At 34.9% G+C, this 13,069-nt stretch overlaps 1 protein-coding gene across 2 annotated transcripts in view; it reads right to left on the bottom strand.

Moving 5' to 3' along the window:
• LOC149180784 (putative peroxisomal acyl-coenzyme A oxidase 1.2) overlaps positions 1–13,069 on the bottom strand; it is a 473,981-nt gene that overhangs the window by 125,462 nt on the left and 335,450 nt on the right. The window lies entirely within an intron of this gene.

Raw genomic sequence — 13,069 nt, forward strand, 5'->3', positions numbered from 1 at the left:
GGGAAATTGAGAGAAATTTTGCTGATTAGTGGCAGTGACTCACATGAGTTTAACACGTTGATGACGCAGAGGCGTTTAAAGCATTCCAAACTTTGTAAAGAGTTTTGGCATAATTTCCCTACTTAATCAACAGGTGAGTGTATGTATATTCCCAAGGCTGTTGATACTTCGGTTATGGCCGACCCGTAGATTTAATGGTTTTGGAGTTAATGAAGTCAGTTCACAATGATGGGCATCTGGAAAAGTCAAATTCCTGTTTTATAGTGAAGGCTGCAAAGAATTTAATATTGTAACATTTTTGCTTTAGCTATATTTTTTTTTATTAAATTATGCACACACAGAATATAACAACATTAATTCTTCTTCTTTATCTTCAAACTATGTGTTAAAGAATTAACCAATGCTGCTATTTGTTATATCAAATCGACATGAACAAGAAGTACTAGAATCTACCTAATCAAGAAGATAACATGAGCTGAAAATCAATTCTGCGGATAGACCAAATTTTGACAGCTGAAAATTTATGCACTGTGATTATTAGACTATGCTAACTCTTTCAATTTCGTTATCTCTCCTCAGCCGGAATCCCAGATTCTTGATGACCGTACGTTGGTGCTTTCCGTTGAGTTCAATATAAGTTTGGCCCGTGGCGCGAAAAAATAAAAAAAGGGGGGGGGGACGTAGTAAGTGTCATGAACATTTTATTTCAAAAAAAAAAATATGGTATTATTTATTTAAAAAAAAAATATGGTATTATTTATTTACTAATGACCATTTAATTTCATGGGTATGTAATTATTAATTGTTTAAACTGGTCAAATAAGTATAGTGGACGTTTTAAAAAAAAAAAAAAAAAAATTGGAATATTGGGAATTTCAAATAAGAAAGTAATTAACCATTTTAATAATGATGAGATTAATGTATTTAATAGAGGGCTTAATTTTTCTATTGCTCTAAGACAAATTTTAATTGAAAACATCATATGTTGTATAGAAGATAGTCATACAATAGTAAGAACGAAGAAGATAAGGAAGCTATAAAATTCCATCGTGCAATAATCTTTAAAAAAGCCAAGCCATTTAAAATAACAGTTATATATAATATAAAATATACATACAGAATTATATATAATATAAAATGAACATAATATATATATCCTATCTCATTGTATATAACGATGGCCTTATAAGTCTAAATCTAAGATAATGTGTTTGTAGCTGTTTGGAAAGTATAGTAAAACAATATAATTCTGTAAAAATTTTAAAATCAAACAAAATCATTAAAATGACAATAAACATTGTATATTATAAAATATGCTCATTTCTTTTCCTATCAAGATGGGTATGTGAGATCGGGAGATGAGGGGTGTAACATTGGAGTTTGTATTTTATTTAAGGATTATTCTATAATTATATTTATGGAATTAAATTAAAATATATCTGGATTGAATTGAAAAAAATAAAAAATAAAAAATAATTTTTTTTTTTTTCAAAAGAACTAGATCTTGGAGAACAAAATTAAGTAGAAGATTGTATAAAGTACACAGAATGAATCAAGCCTTGTGCAGAGAAGATTGAGTTGTGACTTTATTATGAACAGATTATCGCGTTATTTAATGAATTACGAAGCTCGAATTTTCTCTTTCCAAGAAAATAAATAAGTAAATAAATAAGAATTGTGAAATATGGATCCCGAGTAAAGGTTTCAGACGTTCACATGGCATTAATCATGGATTCTCCCCAATTCTAATTTGGATAAGAATGACAACCTAATGCAAATGGGTGATTATCCTTAGTTTTCCTGAATAGAAATCCATTCACATATTAAATGAAAGATGTTAATCTAGTGAAGAATATGTGGATTTTTAGCCAAGAAAATAATAATAATAAAATAATTTAATACGGTAAGTAAGTAATTAAGTAATTAATTTTAAATATTATAAAGCAATAAAGTAGAAATGAAAGTAAAAGTAGTATAAGGTGACTTCAATGTATTGTAAGCAATTAGTATTAAAGTAAATAAAAGAAAAGGTGAATAAATTTGGCTCATTAGTCTTTAGGATTAAAATGAGTATTTTGATAAATAAAAGATTAACAAAGGTCATTTATTTTATTTTTACATTCTATAAAGACGAAACACACATGTGAGAGATTTCAGGGAATGAATATATATATATATATATATATATATATAGACGAATATTTCATAATTTCAATATTAAATCAGGGTGTGCATAAAACATAGTGGAATAATAAATAACCCAAATAAAAATGAAAGTGAAAATTAGGAAAGGAACAAATTTATAATAGTATGACATATAACTATGATTTCCAGGGAACTATATATATAAAGTAGAGTGAAAATAAATATGTTACAAAATATAAAAGAATATAGAGTATATCTTTAATAGTTAAAGTAAATATAAAAAGCAATGAGGGCATAAATAAACAATAAACTAATGTATACTCTATGGTAATTGAAGAGATAAGGAGAATCATAAATAACAAGGTCAAAGGAAAATGAAGAAAAAGAAAGCAATCATCAAGTAAAATATATATATATATATATATATATGTGTGTGTGTGGAAATAGGGAGTAATGTTAACAAATAACACTAGTTGCAAGGTGGGGAACTATAAAAGTGAAGTAAAAGTCAAATAAGCTACAAGATAGCAGTACAGAAGGGTGTCTAAAGGGCTTATAATATGATAATTGATACATGAAAGATAGCTGAAGTGATTGTTGTATAGGGAAAACTTGATACAACATGATAAGGATAATAAGTGTTAATACATAAAGAATATAAAATTTATTAGCAATATCATTATAGGAAAAGTGTATAATAGATAAGGCTTTATTTTATCTTTACTTTATTAGCCATATTCTTGAGACTGTCATTTTGAAATTTTCCATAGCTATGAAAAGATACAGAGGAGTATGTTATTTCAAATTATTATGGTTTATTATGTATGTTACTTAAATCTGCATGTATTGTTGATTCATGGATGCCCACATAAATTATGTTAGGATGAAATTTCTACATATGATGTCTTACTTATGAGCATGTGTGACTTTGATGAAAAACCATAGATTTCCTATCATTGATAAAATGGATATAATAATAGTGATCACACTTTACTATTTTGATGTGAAAGTTAATTGTAGATATATCAGCTAGACATAGCCATGTATAGGAAAGGGTTATTTGAATATATTTTATGAATATATCAATGCATATGTTATGATGTGTGGACAAGTATTTATGTTGCAGATGTCTTCATCACCCTGATACGCTATACAAGCTCTGGTTAAATCCCGGATACCAAACCAACCACGTGATGACAAAACTTTCAAGAACAATTGAGGCTCAATCAGGTTCCATGATAGGGTGTTCAGCTTGATCCAATTAGGAGGGGTGGAGGTGTTGCCCACCGTTTATCCTCCAAAACCCGGAGTCATGGGAGAACTGTGCGAGTTACGCTCCCCTAGACGTGTGATGATGACTGCCGGATGCCTACAAAATATATAGGTCGATACAATCGACGCTATCACCCTTGAGGTTTATGAATGGTTAGATCGGTATAGCCGATGCCATGGCATAATCCAGTAGAGGACGGATAGGATGGGAGTGGAAGAGATTAGGAAGGACAGGATGATTATAGAATAGCTTGGGAACTCTGTTGGGGCAGAGCATGAATGTTCAAAACAAATTTTAAAATTCTTTTCATTACAAATAAGTATTCAATCGCGGAACGCAATCCTTACATGATTATACTAAACACTAAAGTAATTACCGATATACTATATAAACTCTAACTTCGGGACGAAGTGTTTTGAAGGAGGGGTGTATGTAACGACCCATTTCAACTTACAAGTAACATAAAAATATTAGCATGTATACGAGGCATGCATATGATAGCTACATATGCATGCATTGCATGCACTGCGCTAGTATGCATACTAACTTATTATGAAAATTCCCAAGTAGAAGAAAAAAATGAATTAATTATTGAAAGCACTGTAGTAGTATTCATACCAATTTAATTATATGAAGTGTTTATGTATGGGAAATAAATTAAATAGTAAAATAATTAATTAATACCTTATTTATAATATATTAATTCATTTTCATTAATAACATTTAATTAAATAATAAATAAATAAATATTATTAGGCCCAAGTTAATCAACTTATCCTTTGGCATGTCATGTTAAGTACTTTTAAAAAAAAAAAAGATCCTCTTCCCAAAGTCGGTTGAGGCGATAAAGATCAAAATACCATTTATTATATATTTAAATAAAAATATAATTTAATGTATAATAAAGACAACCGACTGGAGTAATGGGAATTTAAAAGGATAAGAACAAGGATGATTGGAGGAAAAAAGGGTGGGATTTCTTCGGAGGGAAGGATCCTTTCCTATATAAGAAAACCTAAGAGGAGAAGGTGGGGGGATGGTTATATGGAGATTGCGGGATGGAAATTTAGAAAAGGAAACAAATGGAAAATCTGGGAGAGGAATGTGAAATACCGAATGAGCTTTGGGGTTCCAGATGTAGATCTAGGAAAATTGAGACCTGTTCTTGGAAGTTTTGGGCACGGGGGCCAAAAGGTTTCACTTTTGAAGCCTTTTGGGTTTGGGGTCCGGAAAGACCGATCCCAGACAGGCTGGGAGGAAATTGGTTGGTTTGGTATCCGGAGAACAACATCATCCAACATCATCCAGGAACTGACACCAACTCAGAAAAACCAGGTAAGTACATATATCTAATTTGATTTGTTTAGTCATAAAATTGGAAGGCATATTTTGTACATTCTGCTAGAAATGAAATTTTATGCAATTGTAAATACAGTATGTTAGAAATGAATTTAAATAGAAATGAATTTAAATGGATAGGCATATACTGTTTGTAAATTTCAATAACGAGCCCTACACCAATTTACAGTTAAACATTGAGGATTATACATCTATATCGCAATTCTCAGTTCAAATTCCATGGAGCAATCAAGGTGACATTATTTTGGGTTCGCCATGGATGGAAACCCTAGGTTCCCTCATCCTGAATACGAAAAAGAAGTTTTTAACATTTTCCTACAGGAAGAAAATAACACTCCAGGATGTTACATTGAAACCAAATTCAGTAACACTAGGAGACATACAAGATATTTCAAAAATAATTTTTCAAGAGGGAAAAAAATTACTACAAAATATGCAAAGAGAAATTGACAAGATCACCACTAACAAAAAAGAAGAAGTTTATAAAGCGAACAAAGTTCGTTCTTCACATTAAATACTCCAGAAGACTTGGAATATGTAGATCTCCATTGAGATACAAGAATATATATTAAATGTATGAATAAGAATGATGATACAATGAGAGTGACGGGCCTGCTTATATACTAGGCAGTGCCTCTTGATGGAAGGTCATGTCCCATTTAGACATGCCTCTTCAATGTTAATTATTAATTAACTAATCGTTATTACAATTATCCTCCTTATTTATATTTATATTATTAATATGTATGTATTCGTAACATTGCCTTCCTCCTCAAAAAAGCTTTGTCCTCAAAGCTTGTTGATGCAAAAGGCTTGATCTTTTTTTCGGTTTCAAATGTCTTCTCGTCTTGGCACTGTCATCTTTGTTGATACAAGTTGATATGATCTTCTAAGTGACAAACAAAATTGTCGCACTGAGAAGGGATCAGACCATCCTAGATTAATCTTTTGTGGAATATTCTGATCACTGGAATTTCGTAACGAATTGTCATCATAGGATTGGATTGAGGTTACATCAATATTCTTTGGAACATCAGTTTGTTGTTTTTGTTCTGAATGGTCCTGATATGTAACTTGGTTGAGTTGTCTACTCTCATGATTCGGATGTCAATAGGGAACTTTTTTGGTTTGACTTTCCCTTATTAGGTGTGTGGAATTTTTTTGATTTCCTTCTGGTACTATGGTTGTTGAGTTAGGTACACAATCTTTGTTTGGAATTTTCATCATCTGGATTGTAACATGTGAGTGTGTTTTTCCTTCAACTAATTGATCATTTTCTTGAGTTCTGCTATTGACTGGTTCAGTATCTGTTTCTTTATCTTCAACTCGGGATGTTACGGCGAGTGACTTCGATGCTTCCTCTTGAATACAATGTTCTAACTTGTCTTTTAACGACTTCTTGTCCTTCTTAATCTTTTTAATTTGTGTTAGTAATTTTTTTCTATGATCCTTAAGTCGAAAACTTAATCTCTATCAGCAGTGATTTTGTGAATTTTATTTTGCATATTTTGTAGTACTTTTTTACCTTCTTGAAAAATTACTTTTGAAATATCTTGGATGTCTTCTGGTGTTACTGAATTGGGCTTCACGGTGACATCCTGTAGTGTTATTTGTTTCTTTTTGTAAGAAAGTGTCAGAAACTTCTTTTTTGTATTCAGGATGAACGAACCAAGGATTTCCATCTAGGGTGAACCCAAAATAATGTCCCCTTGATCACTCCATAGGGTTTGAACTAAAGTGCGATATAAATGTATAATCCTCAATGTTTAACTGTAAATTGGTTAGGTCACATTTTGTGTTGCCAAAACAGTGTAATTTTTCGATTATATTTGACTCCGGAATCACTAATTTTGGTTTGCGATTTTAGGTGTTATATAATTTTTATCTTCGGCAGGTGAGATAGAAATAGTGACATCTTTTCCTGCAATGGACCCTTTAACTCTAAATAGCACTGGAGCATAATTACGTGAAGTTTTCGGAAATCTTTCTTCCTTAAATTCCGAATTAGATGTCATTTTGCTTGTCAAAATGAACTTCGTCAATGATACTTTGATTATAAACTTTATATATTCTTTGTTTGAGATGCCCTTGCTTGGAATTATAATAAGGTCCCTTTTTCATTTTATTTTATAAGTATCCCTTTTTACATATATAACCTTTATTTATCCGTTGGAACTCTCTTCTCCTTTAATAACTTCAAAATAATTTTTTTTCCTTATATATATATATATGATTTTATTATTTATTTTGTACTTTTCTAAAACACCTTTTTTCCGTGTTCATTATAAACCTTACCAAAATATATCCTTGTGTAATTAATATGAATTGATTTTTAACTTTGAATTAGGCAAAAGATTCAACTGACACGTCTTATGGATGGTAGAGAACAGTACGGGTGTCAGATTAATGAGGGCATCTCATGTGAAGCCCCAACCTTAGATTTTGGTGGCACTATCTTTCTCTTGCGACAAGCTTTCAATTTTGTGCTACTTGGGATTTATAATGGACAACGATTCAACGCTTGATAGGCGTCGTTTTTTCTGATAAGCTCATCAATTGATAGATGGCGGCAGTGGGGAGAGTCGACAGTGGCAAACTAAAGTGCAGCTCCAAGAAGAACTCGTGTTAGTAGTCACTGGGGCTTCAAATAAAGTAATAACACGGTGGTTGGTATGTTACAGTGGTAGCGTCCTCTGTAAGGTCGGATGAAGGTTGTGCGGCTTGTAGCGGCGGCAGTATTGGACAAGGGCAACGGTATAGTGGCAGGGGTGGCGGCGGTGTAGATGTTGTCGTTGGGGCTACGACGATTGTTGGGGATGTGATGATTGTTGTGGTATATAGCGATGGGATTTTAAATATACAATGGTTTTTCTAGCGTTGGGTGGAAGTTGGTGCAGTTGTTTCGAGAAATATAATTTTAAGAGGTGATTTGGTATTGTGACCTGGAGATTCCACGTATTTGTCATGCATGAATTTTGCAGGGTATAAACACAGACGATTATTTTTGGGTATTAACTTCTCTGGGTTACTAACGCAAGTCAGATTTTTTAATTTTGTTATTATATATATATATATATATATATATATTTGTATTTTGAATTTTTTTCGTATAATTTCTTTTTTTAATAGATTTTTTTTTTTATTATTATTATTTTCATATATATATATATTTTAATGGCTAAGGCCTGATAGCGAAAATAAAGAAGAGGAGAAACTCCCAAATTCTAAGCGATACGCTTCAATTATACGGTAACAAGGTTGACGGAATGTTGATGGCCAAAGCCCTAGATCGGAGAACGAGACTCTTGTGCAGCGGTTGAGCTTGCCAGAGGATCGAATGGCTCTGATACCAAATGAAGCGAACAAAGTTTGTTCTTCACGTTAAATACTCCAGAAGACTTGGAATATGTAGATCTCCATTGAGATACAAGAATATATATTAAATGTATGAATAAGAATGATGATACAATGAGAGTGAGAGGCCTACTTATATACTAGGTAGTGCCTCTTCATGGAAGGTCATGTCCCATTTACACATGCCTCTTCAGTATTAATTACTAATTAACTAATCGTTATTACAATTATCCTCCTTATTTATATTTATATTATTTATATATATTTATTCATAACAGTTTCTCGGCTTAAAGACCATAGTGAAAAATTATTAACACAAATTAAGAAGCTTAAGAAAGACAAAAAGTCGTTGGAAAATAAGGTACAACAACTTATTGAGAAGGAAGCGTTGAATTCTTCAAATAAAGAAATTCAAGTTGAAGAAAATGGAATGAATACTAATCTAGTGAATATCACAACTCAAGAAGACGACACGTTAGTGAAACAAAAAATTCACTCAGATGTTGAGATGAAGGAAATTCCAAGTGAAGATTTTGTAACCAACTCGACGACATCAGAACCTGAAGTAAATCAGAATCTTGCTACACACATGATAAGGGAAACCAAAAGAACTCTTTATCTACATCTGAATCACAAGAATAGACATCTCAATCAATCTACGAATTTGTATCACTCAGAACATAAACAACAAACTTATGTTCTAAAGAATATTGAAGTGCGCACAACTCAATCCAGTAATAAAAGTTCATCACAAGTTTCCAGTAATCAAAGGATTTCACAAAAGGTTAATTAAGAATGGTCAGATCCTTCCTCCGTGCGACAATTTTATACATCACTCCAATGATCATATCAACTTGTATCAACGAAGATGATAGTTCTAAGAGGAGAAGACATTCATAGCAGAAAAAGAGATCAAGCAGAAGACGTTCATAGCAGAAAAAGAGATCAAGCCCTTCCATCAACAGGATTTGAGGACAAAGCTTTTTGAATAGGAAGGCAAAGTTATGAATATAATTATGTAAAAGTAATAAATATAGATAATAAATAATAAACATAATAATACGTAAATAAGTAATAATTAGTTATACAAAGAGGTATGTCTAAGGAGACATGACCATTCATAAAGGTTACTTACTTGGCTATATATACAAGACCCTCACTCTCGATTGTAACATCATTCTTATTCATACATTTTATATATATTATTGTATCCTCAATGGAGATCTACATACTCCAAGTCTTCTAGAGTATTTGACTTGAAGAACGAACTTTGTTCGCTTCACCAGCCATGAGTGCCACATGAGAGGCTATGTTGGTACACATGGAGGTTATAGTGGTAGTGGTCTAAATTGACCCTGTTACCCACCAAAAGTGGGTGACCCCATAGGAGAACTTTTCTCCTAGATTTGTCTTCAGTCGGTAGCCAGCAACCCCTAACAATCACTAGTATATCCGATATATTGTGCCATTTGAATTTGATCTCCGCTCCCTGAACCAGTCATATGTCCCCTCGCTCATCTGTCGAGAGCATATGTTTGAAAGTGGGCCATCCAATCCTAAAGGTATGTTTTCCATTATGCAATCAAGTGCTTACGCATGTTTTTCCTTGGGCACATTGAGCAAGGATTATTGGGTGACTTGGAAGGAGAAGGGTTTTGACTATAGTCTTGTACCTCACCTTAAATGGGGGTTTAATCCTTAATCCTAGTCCCATGGGATCCCCCCTATTGGCTTATAGATTTAGGAAGGGCACTGCTTGGGAAACCCCAATTTTGGTAGCACTGTCTCGTTTTCCCGTTTCACATTTTTCATTCCCCTATGTACATTATAAGCCCTATTCATCATTTTCCATCTTTGGGTCCACAAAGGGCTATTACACCCCTTCCCCTTGTACACATGTTTGGGTCAGGCCTAAAATTGTTGCCCTGGAGTTTGATTCAGCTAAAAAAAGGTTAAAAGCATATCATTGCCACAAGCAAGAAACAAGAGAAAAGAATATTATAAAATGCAAAAGACAATCGAGACATTATATTAGCATGTGGTCAAAAGCCAAACATGAGCTCTAACCCTTCTTTATGGCCATCACCCTGGTTCCTACGCCCCATGAGTGCCCCCACATCAATAAGGAACCCATGCACGTTCCAACCCTTGGTGGGCGATGAACTGCCCCACCTTAAGGGGGTAAAAATTGTTTATACCATACACAGCATGCTCTCATCTCTTGGAGCCCTGAGAAATAATACAAAGAAGGAAAAAAGGGCAAAAGGTAAATGAAGAAAGGTGGAAAAACAATGGCTGGGGTAACTAATGTACCACAATTCCTCCCTCCTCCATCCTGTGAAAATTTCATCTATCATAGCAACTGGAAATTATTTTCCTAATTGTTAATTTATTTAACAATTTATCTACTACGGCAAATATCAAATAATTCACATTTTGATCTTCACAAATAAAATGCGAAAGAAAAATAGTGCTCGAAACTGAGAAAATCTAGCACACACACATAAAGAATATGACACAGTTATTTTTGGATAAATGTCCCCAAAAGAGCCCAACTTGGGAAAATCGTTGCAGCAGCTAAGGGTTTTTATTATTATGTAACAGTGAGAAATTCTAAGTGCAATAATTTGGATGTCAAATGTTGCCTATCCTGCAGAGAAAATACTGGCAAAAATATCTAGAGGGAAATTACCCTCACTCTGAGCAATGTCGGCACTCAACTACTACTGAAAAGAAAGTCGTCCAACTTGGCCTGCGCAGGCTCTGCTTCAAGCAGAAGTTTTCTGCCACACGTATTGCCAAAATCGTCTGCTAATCAAGTCGTCATGCCTGTTGCTGGCTAGGAAAATGCTTCTCTGGCACTCTAGAACTTCTATCCGGCTTCTGGAACTGAAAACGTCTTCCTTCCTCAACAAATCGAATTGCCCAATGAAGCTTTTGCGCTACCTCTGCACAGCTTCATGGAGAAATTGTGGCCTCTTTGCAAATGCACTTGTCGGATCTGGAAAACTTCCTCTAGCCTCATTATCTCTGCCCCTCACTATTTCTGCATCCTTATCTGGCTTTCTGGCAACTATTGCTACTCTCTGGAAATCAAACTACCAAAGAAATCGAACCCCACAAGTTTATTCTCCATCTACCCATCGACTTCTTCTTATAATCCTTTGTTGAAGCACCAACGGCTAAGATTAAAACTTAATCAAGGGTCCATATTAATTCCTTATCAATCTTTGTGAGTTTCTAGAGAATTCTCACCTTATCTCAATTAATACTGATAAATTAACCATATTCCCTAAGTTTAGACTTGGGAAATATTTAAAAATCGGCAAATAATCTAATTAAGCCATCTCTAGGTGGAATTTTCAGAAACGATTTCTGGGTTTTGTAGATCTCATGTGTTTTAGCCTCTCCACAAAGTTTTGAGACTAGAACAGCTTCGATGCCACAAAAAAACTAACAATCCTTCTTAGCGATGAAGGTGTTCTAGTGCTACATCACTGCTGCTACAATACCCTATCTCTATATCATCCCTCTGTTACGTTGCTAATGTCTGGCCATTTCCCGTCAACCACTACGCAACTCTGATGTTGCATCTGTGCTGCTACTGACACTGCCATACTGCTAACAACCTTGTGTCTGCACTGCAACTCCCTCTCAATTATTGTTGTTGCAACTGCAACAACTGCAACTGAGAAGCATCAAAAATACTGAATCAAACGTGTTCAGTATGATGCATCTGTCTCCTGAGCATCTGACTGCTACTAGCTACTGCATTGTCCACCAAGGAATCTGCACTACTGCTGACTCTGCTTTGTTGCCAACTCTGCACTGCACTCCCCAACACTTGACTGCTACTATCTGCAACTATCACTCTAGAATTTGACTGCATCTCTGACACTGATCCATCCTGCTACTGAATATTGTGGGCGTCGTAGCCACGTGATGATTCATCAGGTGGACTCCTCAATGGACCCTGCCTTTTCTCTGCAATCTCTAGGACTACAGCTCCAAGTCGCCCCACCTTCCTCTTCGAGGTATGGCTGCAAACATAGAAAACTCTTCCTCCAGCCTTGAGGACAGCTTGTCGAACTCAATGGATGCTACTTCCTGGTCCTGCTTCTCCGGCTTGTCCTTCCTGAGAGGACACTGCATGCTGTAGTGACCAAACTCACCACACCTAAAGCACTTGCCCTTTGACAGGTCCTTCTTCTCCTACTCCCCCTACCCCTAACTAGGACCCTTAGATGTTAGGGCCACATTCTCCTCCTCACTCTTCGGTCACTTGTTGCTGCTGTCGTTGATGGTACTCTTTAATAAAGTCCTCCTCAACTCCCCTTGTTGTAGATCAGACCACATCTTGTCCCATTTCGCCAAGGTATCTTTGCCCAAGATACTCTGGACCAATGTTTTAAAACTCCGACTCAGACTCCAACACGGCCGAGCGTCGACTCCAACTCCGACTCGGTATCGACTTGGTCGGCTCGATTTCAGTGACTCAGTCGTTGTAAAAAATACATTAAATATTTTTTTTTTTCATGTTTCCAAACACACAGCATTAGAATATAGATAGAAGACAACATATGATCAAAGTAGGCTCATGAATATATCCATTATATCAAAATGGCACCCAGTGCACTGTCCAATACATACATGATCATGATATAGAGATCAAAACAAAAACACATAACCAAGGAGCCTAGAAATGGCCTCTACAAAAGTAAATTGTGACCAGTACTACTGGCTACTACTAGAGGAGTCGAGATCATGTGGATCAATCTCTGGATCAGAGTCAGACAGGGGGCCCCATGGCTCCTCCTCATCATCATCTCCAACTGCAACTGTAGAAGTGGTAGCACTAGCAGGTTGTGCAGCAGCTGCAAGCTGAGATAGACGAGATATGTGCTTCTGTCGTGGCTGAGCAGAGGAAGCGCCTGCAAC

The sequence above is a fragment of the Pinus tabuliformis genome, chromosome 3_2, assembly GCF_031772625.1.
Source record: "Pinus tabuliformis cultivar Carrire ecotype Pingquan chromosome 3_2, CPIR1, whole genome shotgun sequence".
Taxonomy (NCBI): domain Eukaryota; kingdom Viridiplantae; phylum Streptophyta; class Pinopsida; order Pinales; family Pinaceae; genus Pinus; species Pinus tabuliformis.